Genomic DNA, 22,531 nt, shown 5'->3' on the forward strand with positions numbered 1-22,531 from the left:
ACTGAGCTATTCACCCCCTTCGGGATACTGGTACCAATCATCTTCTCTGCCCAGAACTTTCTACGTCCTCTTTGCCTGATTAGCTCCTATTTATCCTGCAAGTCCCAGATGTCACCTCCTCTGGGAAGCCTTCCCTAAAACCCCCATAGGTCTGAGTTTGTTACTCTCCTACAAGCTCCAATAATACCTATACATTCACACTCACAGCATAATTAGCACTCTATGTAATTACTTGTTTGGGGAAAGGGGAGGCAGAAGCTATTAGCTCAGCCTCATTTCCACCCCTAATCCCACCCCAAGACAGTATGCTCTTTAAATAGGGTGACCATCCTGGGGTAGCCACAGTTTTGTCTATTTTCCCAGCGCAATTACTAATTGCACCCTCCGTTTGTTTTCTTTGGTTTCCCAGTTTGGATCATAAATGATTTGGTCACCCTGTCTATCTTGCTCTCTGTCTTGAACCCACGGGCTACCATTATTCTCACAAAATCCCCAAAAGCAGAAAAAGCAAAAGTATGATGTATCTCTGTTTTAGAATGAAGAGCATGAGACTGTAATGCCAGCTTATCTGCATATATTACATCATAATGTTTTAGTTTATATTATCAAAATGCATACCCCCCAAAAATTCTGCACTGAATATTAAAAATTCCTCTAGTGAGAACGAGGATGAAGTATCTAGTCACCCTCATGAATATAGCTGGAGACCTTGGGAACCAAACTAAAATATAATGTTTAAGTCAGTTCTTCCAGTCACATTAACACACCCCTTTTCAGCTCTTACTTTAATTTTTAGCTCCATCACTCCTCTATGAATAGAAACATAAAATGCTTGGATCAGTTACACAGTCTTGTCAAAATAACCTAACCTGCAATTATAACATCCTAAGGTGCTTTTTTAAAATGTTGCCATGAAAACTTTTTCATTAAAGAATTTCTTACAGCTCCCAGACCACTGAAAATTAAACAATCCATTTGCATCTTTATAGATGACAAAACGTAGATCTTGAGTGTTTTGCTATATAAAAATTATCTGTATGACAACAACATTATTGTATGGAAAAAATCAATGTGCTACATTTATGTGATTATTTTATTTCATTAGAAAATTCTGTATAAAAAAGTTATTAATCAGCAAATGAACATTCTTCTCTGATTAATGATTGCCTCCTAATGAACAGAAAATATACAGTTTATAGTTCTCTAACCTATGATCTAGACGTAATCCTAACTCCATTTTCAAATAGAGAAACGGTCTTCTTGTTAAATTTTAAACCATGGACTCTTCATTCATTCAGATATTTACTAAAGGCTTAATATATTTCCAGCAATCACTGAACAAGATGTGATGACAGACACGACAGAATTAAAAATAGTCTCTGCCCTTCAAATAGCTTGTAATCTGCAAGTAAGGCATAACATCCACATTTGCATTACCCTAATAGTACAAGACATTCTGCATTTTCATCAACTGAGAGATTTACAATTTTTTTCTCATTTTAAAATTTCTAAAATTGAGGCTGTACCTTAAATCAGTTGCTGATGTACTGAAAAGCTGATGTGTATCTTACATCTGCAAGAAGCATTAGAACTGGGGAAGCACCATAGTTCAAGTGCCTAAATAAGGAGACTAGGATTATGTGCAATCTTACATTTAATTCTTACATTGATCTAGTATTATCAGAATTAAATGAGTCCATTTTTTTCAGAAGAAAAGGCAGAGGCCCAGCAAGCTGAAATGCTTGAGGTAAAAAAAACTGGGAACTGGTGAAGCCAAGACTCAAATCCAGCTCTGTTACATTCTGCTGCATCACATCGCCCTACCAAAGGCAAGATGGATGTCGGTGAGCACAGTGGAGGAAGGTTAAGTGGAGGAGCACTGAAGGATGCAGAGAGAAAGGAGGAGGCTTTCCAGATGAAAAGTACAACACCCTGAAAGCTACAGGGGCTTCCAAGTTATACTCTTGGAAAATAAGAACTCTGTACCATCTGGAGACGCCATGTAGACAAGTATTCAGTCTGCCATCTTTTAACAGGAAGCCCTTTTGGTAAGTTCTATTTTTATACCCATTTTCCTGATTGGGAAATCGAGGTTTAGAGAAATTAAGTAACTTCATGAAGGTCACACAACCAGTATGGGAGCTGGGGTGAAAACCTAGCTAGTCTATAACCAGACCCACTCTTTTCAACCAGTAAGCTATCCTGCATCTCCAGCTAGTACAGGGTTCTTATTTTACAAAAGTATAACTCAGAAGCCTCCATATCTTTGCATGTGTTGCACCTCTCATCTGGAAAGCCTATAACAGACATGCTCATTCTCTCAGACAAAATAGTTGGTTTTCCATGAAAACACAGATCTGACCGGGCTGAATAACAAAGAATTCCTCTAACCATTCACTAAGCATCTTCTCTCTCACTCATTCAACATTTAAACTGCATTTACCATACGCCAGGAATGCATATAAAGGAGTAAGATTAAAATGACTTTGTAAACCCAAATGTCTGGGTTTTTTTTTTTAACATGACAAGTGATAAAAGCTATCACTTCTTAAAGCATACTTTTCTTTTTAAAAAGACACGTAAGGTAGAAGAAAGGACGTGGGCATGAGGTTAAGTTCCTTCAGCTGAGTTGAGCTACTCCTTAAATGACATCTTAACTGTGAATTATAGGGGTAGGGACCATGTCCCACTCATCTCTGTTAGAAGGAGCTTTGTTCCCAGAAGACTTGCTAATAAATGAATTGTTTATAAATAGTTCTTGTTTAGGGAGTTAATGCGCTTTTATCACAAATGCAGAAGTTCCAGACCTCTCCAAAAACACTTTTCCATGTCATTATAAAGGCACTCCAAGCCTTTTACAAAATATGCACATAATCCTAACCACTTCAAGATATCGAAACGAGAAAGATATCCAAATTTCAATTTCATTTAAATAATTAGTGTCACTTTAAACCTTCAGTGCAACATTGAACAAAACTGTGATGTGACAGAGTCAATGCGCGTTTGGTTTTTGAGGGGTCAGGGAAAGCCTCCAAAGAAATGAAGTTCACCTAAAACATCACTTAATCATACAAACGACAAAATACTAAAGAATATTCCCAAGTCAGAGACAAGAAAGTTTTCCACATTATGTTTTGTGATTTGAGACATGTTTTGAATTGCTCCATGACTTTTTGGCATGAGTCAGAAGAAGAGGAGGAGAGTGGAGTCTGTTTTCTTGGCTCAGTCAATAGGCTTGGGTGGGCTCAACAAGTGGGAGGACAAATCTCAGAAGAGTGCGGAGGAGGTAGAGGGGAAAAAAAAAGGCTGTCAAATCCATCATGGTTGATATTTCACAATGACTGAAGTAGAATCCTTTCTTTATCAATCCTAATTTTCCCAATGCACAAAATCTAAGATCACATAATTTTTAAGTGTATTTTCTAATGGAGACAGTATTGCCCTCTGGTGATATTCTACCTATTTATAGGATATACTGTAAATAGTGCTACATACTATTAGTGAAAACAACATCATCATGTTTATGTCATGAAGAAAGCACACTATAATTATATCCCATGGTTTCAATAATTGTGTATAATAGAAAAATGGACTTGCCCACGTACATCACAAAAACTTTAAGTCCCAGGAGCTATCTAATGTCTTGGTTAAATATTTTTTATGCACGTACCATCAAAAACAACAACAACTTTGGGTCTCTCTGGGGAAACTGCTAAGAATGCCACCTATAGGAACCTACCAAGCAGAGAATAGGAATCCAACATCAAGTCTGAGATAAAGATGAAGTAACTTTCCCAAGGTCAGTGAGCTAGTAAGTGACAGAGCCAGGACTGAAACCCACGCAAGTCTGACTAGAGTTCACACCTCTCATCATAGACCATGTTGTCTCCAGAATTAGCAACACAGAATAGCTGGACTCCAGGGATTTCTACTAAGCAAAATCTCTTTCATAATTGCTCAATAATTTCCAAGATGTCAGCTATCACAGATAATTTTCTGGAAAATATTCAGCACAACCATTTCTCTTGTGGACCTTCTAAAATCTGGTCTTGGGTTCTAGAAAGGCACTTAGCACGAGGATAACTGTGCAAATATCATAATTAAACTGGTTTCAACTCCCACCTCACTAGCAATGTGACGTTGGGCAAGTATGTAACCCGTCTGTGTCTCAGTTTCCTCCTTCTGTAAAACGATGTTAACACCACCTACCTCACAGCATAGTTAGAGGGGTTTAAAGAGTCAATATAAGTATTAAGAACAGTGCTAAGAACATAAAATCAACAAGTTTTAGCTGTCGTCATTATAACACCAGAGTGAAAAACACTACAGACTTCAACTCTATCATACCTCCTCATCTGTACTCCCAAATTACTGCCACTCTACATACTGAGGCATAAGGTAAATAAAAGCCTTAGAGAAGGGGCTGTGATAACCCTGTAAAGACACCTGGAAGACATTGCTCATGACTTTCATTTTGCAGTGTCCTTTTCAATGAGAATCTTGAGAGGGATTTCTTTCTGGTCCTAGTATAAAGAAATGAATTGTACCGATGCTCCAGAACAATTGGTTTTGATTTTTACTATTTACTCATAAATGCTTTAAATCAAGTAACTAATCAAGCTTCACATTTTACAAAAACTGCCAAGAACATTTAGAATGAAACATATTCCCCCTCTTAGTAAGTATCAAGAACCTAATGGTATGTGCATTTTTCTATAATTGCTCTTGGTTCACTGAATGGCCATTCCCTTTCTTTTTACTTTGCCAGCCAATTCACATTTATTTTTTTTTTCTTTTGAATAACCAAGGTATGAGACAAAATGTCTGGAGGAATAGGAAAGGAAATAAAAGTAAGAGTGATGATCTCATTTGGAACTTCTAGGTCTGTACGAGCAGGGTTGGCATCTGCTTCTGAGCTAAAGGCTTAGGAAGGGCAAAAACATAAGTTAAAAGTCACAGATTTGGAAGTGGTCTGCCACAAGCATGCCCTCACCCATAGGTAATCTGCCCGACGATCAATCTCAGAAAGGAATTCTCCAGGCCCCTATGCTTCACTGTCCATTCCTCACAAAACAAAACACATATAATTCCAAGTCCATAGGCAATGAAACGACAGATTCTTGACTTAATCATCAACAAGTATGTGCCGAGGGCCCACCATGTTTCAGGCATTTTTCCAGGCACTTGGAATATATTGGCAAGTGGAACAGACAAAATGCCTGCCCCATTGAGCTTAACTTCTACATGAGAAGACAAACAATAACCATGGCAAATAAGCAAATTATAGGGTGTGTCAGGGAGTGACAAGTGCTATGAAAAATCAAGCAAGCTAAATCGCATCTGGGTGAAGGAGTCATGTAAAAACAAATTTTTTTACCAGAAACTGAAAACAGATACTATAATAATTTTGAATGGTTTTACATTGGTTAGAATGATACATACGAATTTTTCAAAATAAACTTTTTGTCCTAAACTCACATTTTAAACGTTTGAAAATTTAACTCTGTTGATGTTTCTTCAGTAAAGTAAATACGTTTTCATAAAACAAAATAAATCACATCTTATCATTTGTATGAACCCTTTACTTCCCAGCCACTTCAGCAAAAACTAGGATTCCAGAAACTGTTACATAACGTTTCCTTTCTGGTCTTGCACCCACACCCATAACTTTGGAAACTCCAAGTGCAAAGGGAAGACAGGTCATCAGTTTCAGTGTTTGTCTCACTGGCTCTCAAAAACATAACCATCCTCTCAGCCGCCGTATTCTCACTTGTCCACTATGTAAAAATGCCCACTGCTGAATCTACAAATGAATACCCTAGAGGGCACAGGCTCACGCTAAAATCACCAACAATGGCAGTAAAGCCCATGACAGCCCTTAGGTGCCACAAAGACACTCCTCTGAAGGAGTCACTGCCCAAAAGTACCCTTTCCTAAAACGACCACAATTCTAAGTGCTAGCACTGCCCACTACTCCAATGCTACCATGTACTCAGGATCCCTTAGGGGTTTGAAACAATGCGTTTTTACCTTTCTTGCTCTTTGTAAAGTATCCCTCTTTTTCTAGGACTTGGGCTTGAGGCCAAGTGGACTTGGGCCAGGGGACAATCTGGTGACAGACACTGTGGTGTATGTGGATTCAAGCTTTTGCTCTGACACTGGCCCACTGGGCGGGAACTAAGCTTGTTAAGCTTTGATTCCTTCCAGATGATCTGTGATCTCCAGAAGAGCTTGCCTGACAAGTTCTCCAGACATGCTTCAATCTTAGGGTACATCCTGGGATTTCTGATCTATGGGAGTTGTACGTGGGCTTCCAGTTCTTTGGGAGAGAAGCATAGTTATAGGTTATATGGCATCAGGTGAACTTTGGAGAGTGTTGGAGTTGGCCCTGCTATGCACTGTCTACAGCCAGCACAAACAGCTGGCACAGCAATGTGCTGACATAAGGGGGCAATGACTGGAAACAACAAATAAAAAAGAAGCATGGGAAACTACATCAAATTTCTCAAGGAAATGCCTTCCAAATTAAAATATTTGGGGTAGTTTATGATAAGAGATCTACAAATTCGGTACAAAAATACTGGAATTATCCAATATAGGGCAGTCATATCCTATATGTGAAAAGAGTTATCAAAATAGTGTTAGGGCTTCCCTGGTGGCACAGTGGTTGAGAGTCCGCCCGCCGATGCAGGGGACACGGGTTCGTGCCCCAGTCCGGGAAGATCCCACATGCTGTGGAGCAGCTAGGCCCGTGAGCCACGGCCGCTGAGCCTGCACATCTGGAGCCTGTGTTCCGCAATGGGAGAGGCCACAACAGTGAGATGTCCACGTACCGCAAAAAAAAAAAAAATAGTGTTATATTCTTAGAGTTATCAATTTAAGAGTGAGAACTATAAGATACTGATGAAAGAAATCAAAAACAACACAAACAGATGGAGCGATACACCATGTTCTTGGATTGGAAGAATCAATACTGTGAAAATGACTATACTACCCAAAGCAATCTACAGATTAAATGCAATCCCTATCAAATTACCAGTAGCATTTTTCACAGAACTAGAACAAAAAATTTTACAGTTTGTATTGAAATATAAAAGACCCCAAATAGCCAAAACAACCTTGAGAAAGAAAAATGGAGCTGGAGGAATCAGGCTCCCTGACTTCCGACTATACTACAGTGCTACAGTAATCAAGACAGTATGGTACTGGCACAAAAACAGAAATATAGATCAATGGAACAGGATAGAAAGCCCAGAGGTAAACCCACACATATATGGACACCTAATCTATGACAAAGGAGGCAAGAATACACAATGGAGAAAAGACAGCCTCTTCAATAAGTGGTGCTGAGAAAACTGGACAGCTACATGTAGAAGAATGAAATTAGAACACTCCCTAACACCATACACAAAAATAATCTCAAAATGGATTAAAGACCTAAATATAAGCCCAGACACTATAAAACTCTTAGAGGAAAACATAGGCAGAACACTTTGACATAAATCGCAGCAAGATCTTTTTTGACCCATTCCTAGAGTAATGGAAATAAAATCAAAAATAAACAAATGGGACCTAATGAAACTTAAAAGCTTTTGTACAGCAAAGGAAACCATAAACAAGAAGAAAAGACAACCCTCAGAATGGGAGAAAATATTTGCAAATGAAGCAACTGACAAAGGATCCATCTCCAAAATATACAAACAGCTCATGCAGCTCAATATCAAAGAAACAAACAACCCAATCAAAAAATGGGCAGAAGACCTAAATAGACATTTCTCCAAAGAAGACATACAGATGGCCAAGAGGCACATGAAAAGATGCTCAACATCACTAATTATTAGAGAAATGCAAATAAAAACTATAATGAGGTATCACCTCACAGCAGTCAGAATGGCCATCATCAAAAAATCTACAAACAATAAATGCTGGAGAGGGTGTAGAGAAAAGGGAACCCTCTTATACTGTTGGTGGCAATGTACATTGATACAGCCACTATGGAGGTTCCTTAAAAAACTGAAAATAGAACTACCACATGACCCAGCAATCCCATTACTGGGCATATACCCAGAGAAAACCATAATTCAAAAAGACACAAGCACCCCAATGTTCATTGCAGCACTATTTACAATAGCCAGGTCATGGAAGCAACCTAAATGTCCATCAACAGAGGAATGGATAAAGAAGACGTGCTACATATATGCAATGGAATATTACTCAGCCATAAAAAGGAATGAAATTGGGTCATTTGAAGAGATGTGGATGGACTTAGAGACTGTCATACAGAGTGAAGTTAAGTCAGAAAGAGAAAAACAAATATCATATATTAATGCATATATGTGGAATCTAGAAAAATGGTATAGATGATCTTATGTGCAAAGCAGAAGTAGAGACACAGACATAGAGAATAAATGTATGGATACTAAGGGGAAAAGGTGGGGGGGTAGGAATTGGAAGATTGGGATTGACATAAATACACTATTGATACTATGCATAAAGTAGACAACTAATAAGAACCTACTATATAGCACGGGGAGCTCTACTCGATGCTCTGTGGTGACCTAAATGGGAAAGAAATCCAAAAAAGAGGGGAGGGACTTCCCTAGTGGTCCAGTGGTAAAGAATCCACCTTCGAATGCAGGAAACGCGGGTTCAGTCCCTGGTCGGGGAGCTAAGATCCCACATGCCGCAGGGCAACTAAGCCCCGTATGCCACAACTATTGAGCTCGCGCACCTCAATGAGAGAGCCTGCGTGCTGCAAACTACAGAGCCCACGCGCCCTGGAGCCCACGCGCCACAAGAGAAAGAGAACCTGCACACCACAACTAGAGAGAAGCCCAAGCACCTCAATGAAAAGATCCCACATGCCTCAACAACCCGATGCAGCCAAAAAAAAACAAACAAAAAAGAGGGAATATATATATATACATATGGATGATTCACTTTGCTGTACGGAGAAAACTAACACAATACTGTAAATCAACTATACTCCAATAAAAATTAATTTTAAAAAATGACGATCAATCTTCCAATGAAGAAAATTCTATATGGCTATTAAAAGCATTTTTTTCCTTCTTGTGACTATTTATTCTTCTGATAAAGAGTAGATCCAGAACATTCCACCAAAGAAGACAGTGTTTCTTATATTTTCCCCTGAATATAAGAAATGTAGCAAGGATATATTATAGAATTTTCTGCCACCTCGCGGATTTGGAAAGTGTTATGAAATCATAAACAAATCTTAGGTTCTAACCCAACCTCACAATGTATTATTTGTGTAACCTGGGTAAATCACTTGGCCTTTCTCAGCCAACATTTACTTCTACATAAGACAGGGCTAACACAACTCTTCCACATATACTTTCACTGACACTAAATGAAATGATGAGTTTGAAAGTACTTTCTACACAATGAGGTGCAATATAAGCAAACAACCTCATCAAACTCACTCTAGTCGATGTACTCATTCTGTAGCAGATGGGGCATTTATCTCATAATATCCTGAGAAAGCTAAGAAAACTGACTTTTTCACCCAAAACAGCATTCCTCCAGATCTTATTACATAATTCTATTTTGTAAAGAAGTGAAAAAAGACAACTGGTCAAACTCAAAGTTCATTATCTCCACAGAGCAATTTTAGCCAGAATATCTGAATAAAACAAGAATGAAAACATTCTATTATTGCCTAGGCTACTCTACATAATGCCTTTTTTCTGACACCTTGAATCATTGCTTGCCTCATAGGTAACATTTTCAATTATTCAAGCACTAGTTAATATTGCTGGTGTTGGCACGATCAGTAATTACTGTCTTTAATAATCACAGGCATCTGATTCCAGCTGCTCCCATCTTTGATATAACCATGAGCAACAGCCTGGTGGACAGGAACCGACAGGGAAAGAATACAGCCGGGGGCCAAGTTGATGCTGGTGGTGTACTAGCTTTCAGTGAGCTACCAGAGTCAGAAAGACATGATGTAAAGTGAGACCGCAGATTAAGAAAGAATGAATGTCCTGAGAGTTTTGTACAAAATAAAACATTTTCTGAACATGAGAATGATTTTTGAATTTAGATCTGAAGAAGCTGGCTAAATAAATCATACCTTCAACAACCTTCTTTTGAGTAATTATAAAAAGAATTCATCTGCATACTCATTCCCCTGCCAGATATGACTTTTCCCTTCCCCAGATGGCTGGGGTGAGTGTCTGTGCATATGGCAAAGGAAAAACAGCAGGAGCTCCAAGTGCGTAAAAAGAAGTGAAGGCTTACAAGACATGTATGGTATGAGACACCAAAGGGACTATAAAACCAAAGAAGACCAACCAATGAACGCAAAGCCTGGGAGACCCATGTCCTGGCCCCAGCTCTGTCTCCCTTGCACAAGCCAGTTTGCTTTTCTGGGCTTCTGCTTTCTCATGTGGACAGTAGTGTGATCCAACTATAATCAGTCTGGACAGTTCTCTATAGCCTATGTGAAATTTGAAATTATCCAATGTTGAGGGTCAGCAAAAATAGGTAAAGCAATGTCCCTCAGTATCCACGGGGGATTGGTTCCAGGACCCGCTGCAGATACCAAAATACACAGATGCTGAAGTCCCATAGTCAGCCCTCTGTATCTGTGGACACAGAACCCATGGATACAGAGGCCCAGCCTTAGAAGTAAAAATCATACCACCGCATGGATCCTGTGTGAACACCACCAAGAGACCCAGTCCTTTAAGAGCTGGTTCTAGGGGAATATGGAATCCGCATCTACCATAAATCAAATATATTTTTAGAAAAAAATTAATGGGGGAATGAGAATGTGTGTGCATGTGTAGGGATGCATATATGTGTGCAGATGTGTGTAAAGGCATGCATATGTGTGTATGTGTAGGTAGATGTGTGGTGTGTGTGTTTGTGTGTGTGTGTGTATGTGTGTGTGTGTAGAGGGGAGCATAGACGATCCGTCTCATTCCTCTGCTTCCCGTTTTGTCTATCGTCCCTCCTCTAAATCTCTGGCACTGAGTGCTAATTTAATTTAATTTTTAACCAAGGCATGTGGGCAAGGAAGATGTGAAAAAGGTTGCATATTTATTTCCCAGGCTAGCTCAGAAGCCAGTCTGCATTAGGGAGTGATTCTTTGTAGAATGGGGACAGTAAAGGATTAGTGATGTTGGTAGACAGGAAAATAGTGGCATCAGAATCACCCGAGTTAAGGCTTTTTCAATACCTCTATGCTTTCTCCTCTCTCTCTCCTTCCTTGAGATTCTCATATGATCCTGAAAGGACAGTCTGAATGCACCCACACATACACACACACACTCATCACAACTGCAAGTTACTGCTACTGGTTTGCTGAGGTGGAATAAAAGATGAAGGATTTCACCGTTAATGTCCTTTCTGCTCTGACACTTTAGGATTTTGCTCCTACCATTGATATACCTTCTAATTAAGGAAACATTTGAGGTGACCAGAGAACAACAGAGGTGACACCACATAACTATGTAGAAAACTGAGTGGCAAATAGATGAGGACTTCTAAAATAACGAAATATATTGTACGGTAGAGCTAATCAGGAGTTGGTTTTTCATAGAGGAAACAGGCTAAACCTTGGTGCACAGCTCTTAGAATGAGAGGGACGTAAAGCAGCGTGCCAGGGGCCAGGCATGTACAGGATCAACTATATGCAGGAGGGCACGATCTAGAAAGACAGTGAGGGGGACAGTGCCAGTGCTGGGAGTAGTGCCAGGTCGGGATGACTGGGATAAATGGGGCCAGCGGACCTTGGGCTGCAAACTGCAGGGCGCCAGAACTTAGAGCGGCAACTGTGGAATCACCGCTGGCTCTAAAGCAAGAGACCGCTAGAATAAAACATGTGTCTGAGGAAGCGACTTCAGATCCTGGTGCCCAAGACGGGTCAGAGCAGAAGGTTCTAACCTGGGATCCACGAACAGACTTCAAGTACTGGACAGCCCCTGCTGTTCTCTGCCACTCTTCTGCTGAATCCACATGCATACACGCATTTTGTACAGGAAAGAGGAATGTATTACATTCTCAAAAAGGTATGTGACAACCGCTTTCTCCATCCGACCCCCATCCCACCCACACACAACACAGGAAACCTGAGAATTCTATAGTGTTTGCAAATTTTCCTTGCGGGTGGGGGAGGTGCTTCTCCTGGTTCAGGTGGAGCAAATCAGTAAAGGGTAAAACAGAACAAGAGCAGCTAGTTGGCACCATCCCAGGTGATCCCTGTGTAGCAGAGGACGCAGCAGAGGCTCCAGAGGGGAAGAGTGAGAAGGCACTTTCCCAGGCTCACTTTTTAGGGAGGTGTTGATAAAAGGGGCATTCGTGGATTACAGAAAGTCGGCTACAACAGCAGTCTTATCCTGAATTGGTTTACGATTATCACCTCATATCAAACCTCTTTTGCATTACAAAGCCAGTTTCTCAGAGCTATAGTGTCACATAAAATGTGTCTAAGTCATTCAGGAAACTAATTTAAGGAATTAGATCAAGCATGGCTAATTCTTAATGGAGATACAAACAGGCTTCCAAAAAAAGAAAGCAAAAATCATCATATTTCTTAAATCAAGTATCAAAATCCACATTTGACCACTTCCACTTATTTAGTAGGGATATTTCTCAAAATCAGTATTTTAAAAACTAGAGTCAATCCAGGTTGAAAGAATAAAACATACCTTTTTCACTATCTATTTTCTACCAAAAGCAGCGCTGACTTTTTGGGTACTTCAGTTAAATTTAGTTATTGGAACATATGAATCATAAAAGCTGTACCTTTAAAAGAGTTTTCAGGAAAAATTTATTTTTTGAAATTTCAACCTGGTAAGCAAACCTTTGAAAAATGTGTTTGCAAAAGTACAAAGGAAGAAGCAACACCTGAGAAAGTCTAGTGAGCTATGGGTGACACTCTAAATTCTAAGGTGTTAATTATCTCAGGTTTCCAGGAGGCTTCTGCCCTGAAATATGCTCGGTTTCTGATTGTGCGATTCACGTTTCTATTTTTGATTGTACATTCCACATCTTCTATTAAGCTTTCCCTTCTCTGAATTCCAACAACTTGTGCCTGTGCTAGGGACACTCACATTAGGTCTAGATTACAGTTATAGATGTATTATAGTTATATCTTTCCTCTCTGCTGTTCTGTGAATGTATTCAGGACACGGAACACCTCTCACCCACCTTCCACGAAAATATCCAATAAAGTCTGCTGATGAACAAGTAGAGAGAGTAGGTATGAACCTTACTGCAAACTCGTTTAGAGAGTAGGTATGAACCTTACTGCAAACTCGTTGTGCAAAAAAATTAAAAGCTTATCTCCTTGTTTTCTACAACTCAAATTTAATTTCTATTCTATCAGTTGGGAAGCTCTGCCTTCTTGGGTTGCTCAAGCAGAGCATGGTTCTGGGATTTACATTGTGGTAAAGTTACGAGGCCTGGGCTGCCAGGTGCCTCTGGTCTCCCAAGTCACCATGTAACCTTAGCTCGACTGTCATTAAATGCAATTATCATTTTCAGTCCTTGACTTACTGGGTATTGGCAACATCCAAAACGGATAAATGCTCTCTCCTTCCTGAATCTTGCTACTTCCTTGGCTTCTATGAGTCCATCCTCTCCTGGTTTTCCCCCTTCCTCTCTGGCTACACATTTTTTGGTGTGTTTTTTTGTTTTGGGGGGGGTTGTTTTTTTGCTTCTCCCTCTCTACCTCATCATTATGTGCTGTAGTTCCATGAGCTTCAGAGTTCACTGATCTACTTTATCTCTAGGCAATTCCAACAACCCCTATTAAAAATGGTATCACAGGCCCAGAGTCTTCTATCATGTCCAAACATACAATAACCTCCTATTTGATATCTTCATTTGAACATCTTAAGACAGCTCAAATTTAATACTGCCATAACCACACGTAATTTCTGTAAGGCCAGCTGGCCCGAGGCAGGGGAACACAATCAGATTCACAGGTTGCATCAGACCGAAACTCTCCGGACCACCCAGTTCCAGGAACTGACCTGGAGACTTTGCACCCGGCCCAGCCTTCCCGCCTTTGGAGGGGCGGGACTAACGGTCCCCCAGGATACCCGAAAAGACCCCCAAATAAGGAATACCCTGCGCCTCCCAGATTCACCACACCCCTTCCCCTTCTTCCCCTATAAAATCTTGCCCAACCCTCGCCCGGGTGCGACTTCTCTGGCCCCTTTCTCTCGGACCAGTGATCCTCGCCCGGGAGCGCTCCCTAATAAAGCTCACTTGAAGCCTTCCTCTGTTTCGCGGTGCCGTTTGTTAAGATCCGACCTTACAATTTCCTTCACCCATCCCACCCAGCCCCCAACAGTTCCTCTTCTAGAATCCCTTTCTTGATGAATTATACCAACATGCACCCAACTGCATGGAATGTCACCACCATGCAGTTGTATGGATTAGTGTCACCATCCATGCAAACGGTACCTCCACTCACACAGCTGTATGGAACGGCACCACCACCCCCACAGATGCAGGATTCACAGGGTCCTCTCTCCCTCATTCTCAATATCCAATCGAGCACCGAGATCTGAACATTTTACCTCTTAGCCCTTAAATGGTCTTCCCTCTTTCTCCCCACCTTCTTAGGCCAAGCTACTACCATCACCTCTGATCTGAAACAGAGCAATAGACAGCAACACCTTCCTACACTGATGAGTGCCTTCCTTCAATCAGAAGCCACTGTTAGCCTTCCAGGTCTGGTCACCCTTTGACTAAAACCCTTCCTTGGGAGTTTCCCACTGTTTTTAGGACAAAGATCCAGGTGTGGTCCTGCCCTACCCACCCTCCAGCATCATCTCCCCCCACACTCTCCCTGGCTCTCAGCACCCCACTGTACCTTGTTGTCACCACTGTTTTCCCCCAGCACTGCGCTGGGCCTCTTTATATGAATTTTTTCCTCCTTTATTTGAAGCATTCTCCGCCCTCTGGCTTTCACCTCATTAACTCATCACATCCTTCAGACCCTCAACCCCACTTTCTCAGGGAAGGCTTCCACACCACCACCTCAAAGCAAGTCAAACCCTTTTTACACTTTCATAACACCATGAACCTCCTATTCTCAGCATTTATTTCAATTGTAATTTTACCCGTATTTGTGAAATCATTTGATGAGTGCCCATCACTTCCACTGGAGTGTCAGCTCCAAGACGACAGAGCTCTGATCTGTTTTCCTCACCACTGAATCATCAGCACTTGGCACAGAGCCTGGCATCTAACAGATGCCCCATAACTACGTGCCGAATGAGCATTCTTGACAGCATAGAATAATATTAATGAGAAAACTGGCGACGCTCTTATAAGCAAAAACACCAATGGCAGCATATTTAAGAAACAACAACAGCACAGGATCTTTTATAGCTTTCGTCCTGAAATGAGAGCATAAGGGTCACACAGACCCGCCAGGTGTGGCCCGTGAATCACAGCTGTCCTTCAGCATTAGACACTGAATACTGGAAAACATAGGTTGTAGTCAAAATAAAAGTGCCTACATTCTCATTACCCACACACCCAGGAAGAGGTGATAATGGGAAGAAAGACCTGCTCTCCCCAGTAACAGGGGAGCAACCTTAGCTCCCAGGCCCTCCAGCCTCTGCTTAAGAATAATCATATAGTAGATAGCAAAACTTTACTGAGTGCCTACTTCCTGCTGGACAAGGTAACTTATATACATTACCGGACTTGATCCACATAATTCTACTGCAGAGTAGGTATAACTGTCTCCAGAATACAAAGGAGGATACTCAGGTTCAAAGAGATAAATAACTTTCCAAACAACTAGTAAACAAAAGAACCAGGATTCAACCTTAGGGCTCTCTTTCTCTAAAGGCATCCCACTGATGCACCCCACTGCTGCTGCTACACAAAGCAAGAAAGGCAGCTACAAGCAGCCAAAGCCCCACTGGCTGTGGAGGAGATAAGTGGCCAGTGGACTGTAGTCCAAAGATAGCTTTAATATCACTTGTCATCGAAAAGGGCCAGAGCAGGCAAAAGCAGTAACAACAGCACGGAGAAGGTTGGATGTGACATCTGTGGCACAGGAGAAGCACCTGAGAAGGCTGGATCCCAGAAGAAAAGGTCTCCACTATGGGACCCAGCCCTGCCCAGTACCCTCCAGCAAGGAACAACAGTGTGAACACAGAACACAGAACAGTGAAATAGAGCCGAGGTCTGCTCCAGATGCTGGAGTGCCTTAGCCAGAAATGTGTTGTTTTGTTTCCACTGTGGAATTTATCCTGGAACTTTCCTTCACTACACTGGTGGCCAAAGAAACCCCTGATTAAATAAAAACAAAAATTAAAAACCTTGGTATAAAGCAAGTTTGGAAGTGTTGTTATTTTGAGAATACTCAACATAGGAAAATATAAGAGAGATAAATTACTGGATTCCTTTAAATAGCCAACTCCCAGAAGCTTTAAAGATTTTTTCGTTGTTGTTGTTTTATTAAATCTCGCATTACTTGACAAAGAGGCTTAGAAATTAGATATACATAATACTAGAGGTTGTAGAGAAGCCTTTCAGTACCTCCTGAAAGCCTGTTTATTTACAGAGCCTGAGAAAGGGAGATGGTTCACATTGGGAAGAATTAGAAGGCAGGTGGGGAAATGCTTTTTGTTTCTTTTGTTTTAATTTAATTTTATTTTATTTTTTATTGGAGTATAATTGCTTTACAATGGTGTGTTAGTTTCTGCTTTATAACAAAGTGAATCAGTTATACATATACATATGTTCCCATACCTCTTCCCTCTTGCGTCTCCTTCCCTCCCACCCTCCCTATCCCACCCCTCCAGGTGGTCACAAAGCACCGAGCTGATCTCCCTGTGCTATGATAGCTAGTGGGAAGCAGCTGCATAGCACAGGGAAATGCTTTTTGAGACTAATTTAGCCACGGGTCTTAGAGTCACAGGGGTTTTTAGAAAGAAGAGTGAGATAAAGAAAGCCAAGTTTCTAAAGAGATTAGTCTGCAGCAGTCCACAGGAAGGGATGGAAGAAAAAAGAAAGTGGCACAGAGAGACCAGTAAAGAAGCTACAGTGCTAAGGACGTGAATCAGAAAAGCAGCCAGGAGAACAGAGCGGAGAGGAGGGCATGCGAGATGCTGGGAAGGAGAAACTGAGAGGCCTGGGGACTGAATACTGAGATGACAGCCTAGTTAGCTGCAGGTAAGGTCAGACACACACGAATAGGGTAATATTTAACATTTACACAAACATGCAGCTCCTTTAACCCACACTTCCTGAGCACTGGTGGTACCAAGTCAGAGAAGACCAAGATTCAAATGTCTACAAAAGGCACATTGATTGATACAGAAGATCAGAGGTTACCTAGGATGGAGTGGGAGTGGGAATAAACTTTGGGGGTTGATACAAATGTTCTAAAAGTGGATTGAGGTGATGGCTGCACAACTCTATATACATAGACTAAAAATTATTAAGCTGTGCACTTACAATGGGTGAACTTTATGGTCTGTAAATTCACCCTCAGTAAAGCTGTTCTTTTTTGTTTTTGTTTTTTTTGGAACAGAGAAAGGTTTATTGCAGGGCCATGCAAGGAGACGGTGGCTCATGCCTTAAAAAGCCCAAACTCCCCGAAAGCTTTCAGCAAATCCCATATATAGGAAAGATGAGGGAGGGGCGTGGTTAGTTGTTGCAAAATTTTTGGTTTCAGATCCTTTGTTCTTGAGGTCAGGTAATGATGTTCCTGTAAATCTCCACCAAAACAAATGTTATTCTCTGTTCTGACAGGAAAGCGCAAGGTACCAAGGCACAACTTTCACCCTCAGAGGTCCAGGTCCTTCCTCCTAAGAAGGGGGCCCCCACTCAGGCCAGCCACCCTGTCCGTGAGCATTCATCCAGCACTCAGGCTGGGTCCTCCCGCCAGTGCCCAGGCCCAGATGAAGAGGCAGATCTTAGCTGGCAGTGCCTTCAGGGTCAGGTCCCCAGACCCTACCCAGAAGTCATCGCTGAGGGAGTAAGGCACCCAGGATCCAGCTGGCCCTCAGGCCACCCAAACACGGGGGTGGGCGGGTATGCCGGGTCCTGCAGACTGCAACCCGTGCACTCTGCTACTGCCACTAGGTCGCAGAGGCAGGGACAGGGGAGAGGTTCGCGTTGCCCAAAGGCCTGGGCCCACTCAGTGGGTGGCCATGGCGAGGGCTCTGGAACTCTGCAGGACACAGCCCCCAGCCTTCTCCCCAGGCCCCCCGGCTCACCCGCCAGCCAGAGGCTGGAGGGCCTACAGCAGCGGTCCCCAATCTTTTTGGCACCAGGGACTAGTTTTGCAGAAGACATTTTGACCACAGACTGGGTTGGGGGAGAGTTCAGACGGTAATGCAAGCAATGGGGAGCGGCAGATGAAGCTTCAATCACTCCCTTCTGCTCACCACCTGCTGTGCGGCCCAGGGCGTGGTAACCCCTGGCCAGGAGGACCCAGGGGAGAAGGCTGCGACCGGCCTCTTACCGCACTCTCTGCCGCGACAACCACCACTCAGCCGACCGATGGCCCAGCGGGGCCTCTAACCACCGCACTAGTGGTCTTGTGCTAAGTAATGGTCATTCAGGTGTGTCTGCTAACAGCTGCGTGCCACCTTGCTTCTATTACAATTCCTCCCTTTTCTGTGATACTCCTCAATGTTGAGGAGAAAATGTGGGTATGTCTTGGGTAGAGTGGTTAATCATAAACTCAGTAGAGGAACTGGGTTTTAGGGGGACTTGGTTTCAACCTCCAATCCTGTTTCATCCTTCACAAATTAGCAAAACTGTTCTTAAAAAGTGATGAGAGCTATGGAGAAGGGACAGTAATACACGGTAAGGAGAATTGAGGTGGGGGGTAGTTTTCATTTTAAATAGGCGATCACAGTGGACCTCAGTGAGAAGGTGACATTTGCGCAAAGACCCAAAGGAGGTGAGGGAGGGAGCCTGGGGACAGCCAAGAGGAGGAGAGTCCAGGTAGAGGAAACCAGGGACGACGTGCGCAGGTTCTAAAGTAGAAAAGGAGGCCAGTGAGACCAGGGCAGGAGTGGACAGTGAACAGTAGAAGGTAAGGACAGAGGAGGACAGGAGGGGATAGATGGTATAGATTGCGTTGGTTCTCGGGATGGAATCTAATGCAGTTTTAAGCTAAAGACTAAGGTGATCTCACTCAGCTTTTAAAAGGATCACCCCAGCTGCAGTACTAGGAACAGTCTCTGGGAAGCAAAGGAGACCAGCCGGGAATCTGCTGCAGTAGTTTAAGCATCAGCTGGTGTTGACTGGGGCAATGGTGGGAGCAGGAAGGTGGTCAGAAACGGTCAGATTCCAGGTATATTTTGAAGGTAAAACCAAAAGAATTTCCTGACTGCTTGGATGCGAGCTGTCAGAGAAAGAAGCAAGGATGACCCCACGGTTGTGGGCCTGAGCAGCTAAAGATGGGGAAGCTCTGGATGAGGCAGGTTTGAAGGAAAAAAATTAAAAAGCATGTACTGGGAACTTTACTACTAAACTATATCTGCCAAAGTCACTTCACATAATTTTGGTAACATTCTTCCAAAGGCCAATTTGACTCTAAGGTAGGTTTCCTTCCAACACGTTCATTAGTTGGGGTACTTTAGGGAAATGAATTGGCCATGCAAAATGTAGAAATGTTTATTTAAAATTCTGATTCTTGGCCTTTTTATTCTTAGGACTGCTGAACAGCTTCTTTTCTTATAACTTCTTAATTATGCTTCTAATGACATTAGATTTAACCTGCCTGGAAAGGTCCTGCTGTTGGTCCAAAGTGAACCAACAGAAAAGAGCAGTGACACCAGAGACAGTCACTTATCCCTCAGTGATTCTTTACTTAAACAGAGCCACTGAGCTGGGAAAAGGCCCAATCAATGAATGTTGGGCTATGTTAATGAACTCCATCTCCTATAAAAATATCAGTGTTAGAGCAAAATTCATGAAGTGTCACAAAGAAGTGCCCAAATTCAAGGTCAATCTCTCTTGTGAGTTATTTCTCCTTAGAAGAAGGCTCTCTAAAGAGATGAAGGTAGAAAAGGTTAAATTCCTATCTGTAGATTTAAATAATACCTACTCTCATTTCACGATGTAAAATACAGATTTTTCTTTCTTGCACTTCTAAATTTATGTGTGTGTGTTGGGTTCTCTCTATTTATTCTGCACATCTGGCCACCGGACTTCTCCATGAGATCATTATCATTAATACATGAGTTAGAAATACACATTAGGCTCAGCAGCTGTGCCCAAGGCCGTTACTTCCTCTCATCTGGCACAGACGGCCAAAGAGATGATTCTGGCAGACGAGCCAAGTGCTAGCCACCTAATGAAGCTGCAGCCTCAAAACCAACTGATGGTAAATGCAGTTTTAAGTTATCCTCACGCACTTCCCTTTCCCTCCCTCTCTCCCCACTGCTCTCATCCTTGGCACAAAAAGCAGAAGAAAGAGTACACCGTAACTCTAATTTGCCAAAGCTCTAAACACACCATTTCATCTGATTCTCCAAGGAGGAAAAGGTAACTCAACAAAACAATTCCAGTTCTAAAATGGTCATTCTTTAGGTCAAAAGCCTTTTTTCTTCAACTCAAAAATAATCCTGCAAAAGGGATTAAGCTGGTTTGTACCTAACTCAGTATCAGAGAAACCATCACAATAGTCATAATAGTGATTAAACGAACATGGACAAGTATGAGTATAGTATCTGCCCTTCTTTCATATGCTCACACGCCTTAAAATGACTTCTCTTAAAACTATAAGTAGGCAATATCCTCACCATGCATAACTCTCTTAGATTGTAAAGTTCACTTATAATTTCATAAGCTGTTTAATGGCAAGGTTTCTTTTTCTCCTTATCTGTATGCTGGTGCTTAAGAGTTGCATATCTCCTCAAAATGCCTGATATTCCAATGTTCTGATGCTTTAAGATCATGATAGTGAAGAAGGTCATGAAATTCCCCTCAGACATAAAAGACGCACATACATAGTCACACTCTGTTTCAGCCAGTTTCTGAGGACAGAATATTAAATTTAAAAGCCTATTAAAGACCTGCAAAACACCTTCCAAACCTTCCCTAAAATAAAGAGCAAACGACAATTCAAAATTACGGTTTCTCTGCTCCCAGAGAAATCCTGCTATAAAGATCTATACTATTCTGTCACAGTTCACTACAGATAGACCTGTTAATCAATGACTCACAGGACTTTATCCACAGTAGAAACTATATTCTCCAGTTGGCTTATATAATGCCATGTAATCACCATCAACACTCTAAATCTAAAAAGGTATAAAAAAGCATCTGATTTTATCTTGTGCAGAAATGTCTATTTTTTTTAATCAATCAAACTGCTTCAACGTTGGGTAATACTGCAATGAGGGCATTTATAAAGATGCTCTCTGCAGTGATTCACCTGATTACTTGTACACAAATCTGAGTGGAAAATCCTAACTTCTGTTTCAGCAGTGAAGATGTTAATCACACATTACGACTCCTATCCAGAGCACTTAGTAAAGAATCGCCTGCAATGTTTAAACGTCCACTGAATAGCCATAGAGTTGGGTGACCTCAGATCTTATTTACCTTGCTCTTTTTTGTTAAGTGTGAATGGCAAGAGAACTGAGGCCCAGATCCAGGTGGCACGGCGGGTCCCTGGGAGGTAGGAATAAGGAGCAGAGCGTGTGCAGGTCACTGTGCTCTTGACCTGCAGCTCGGGGATTAGACCCACCAGCAGAATCACTCGGGAGGGGTGTTCTAATACTCGGGGGCTCAGTACCAATACAGATTCCAACACAATAAATATAGACTCCAGGAATCTATATTTTTAAAACAACTCCAGGTCCTTCTGAGGACCATCTCTTTACAGAGCCTGGTTGCAACCTCTGTAGAACAGTGATCATATATGATTTTCTAAAGCAAGGCCCCAGAACAGCCAAACGAATCAATAATGGAGCTCTTTAGTATAAACAAAGCTTTTAAAAAATATATCTAATTTTGTTCTCATGATTCTTACTATTATCCCAGTTATAAAGGAGACTTGGCCACAGAGCTCCCGCAGCAGAGCTGGAAACTCAAGGACTCTGACTCCGAGGGCCCTTGTTCTCCGGATCCGCTTCATTGCGCATGGCCCCCGGGCTCACCTCACGTACAGAAATACAGCCAGTGAGGGATTTTCAGTTCTGCTCTGGGACCCAAGCAACCACAGGTGGGAGCAGTCTTAAGAAAAGGCCTTATCAACACTGGCACTGCCCTCAGGAAGCCTGAAAGTTGGCCTGAGAGGGAAATGTGGCTGGTTCCTGTGAGGATCCTCTTTCCTGGCTGAGATACTGATGGACGCTGCGCCACCATATAGAAAAATCCTCTCCTGAAACTCAATCCGCTCCCATCCCTGAGGTCAACCATGAGGTTCCAGATAAGAAGAGAGGGAACTAAAAAAGTTCTTGAGTCAGTGATATCTGGGCTTCCTATTATTTTTATTTATTTATTTTTAACATCTTTATTGGAGTATAATTGCTTTACAATGGTGTGTTAGTTTCTGCTG

General features: G+C 41.9%; 1 protein-coding gene across 6 annotated transcripts in view; it reads right to left on the reverse strand.

Annotated features, from left to right (window-relative positions):
* The window catches only part of KLHL32 (kelch like family member 32), a 232,313-nt gene that overhangs the window by 200,628 nt on the left and 9,154 nt on the right, over positions 1–22,531 (reverse strand). The window contains exon 1 of one of the 6 annotated variants that reach the window (XM_033418799.2): positions 11,917–12,016. The exons of the other annotated variants lie outside the window; for them this stretch is intronic. The gene's annotated coding sequence lies outside the window, so the exon portion shown is untranslated. Of the gene's footprint in view, positions 1–11,916; positions 12,017–22,531 lie in introns of those variants that run through there. 6 annotated transcript variants of the gene reach the window in all.

This window comes from Orcinus orca, chromosome 12, assembly GCF_937001465.1.
Source record: "Orcinus orca chromosome 12, mOrcOrc1.1, whole genome shotgun sequence".
Classification (NCBI taxonomy): domain Eukaryota; kingdom Metazoa; phylum Chordata; class Mammalia; order Artiodactyla; family Delphinidae; genus Orcinus; species Orcinus orca.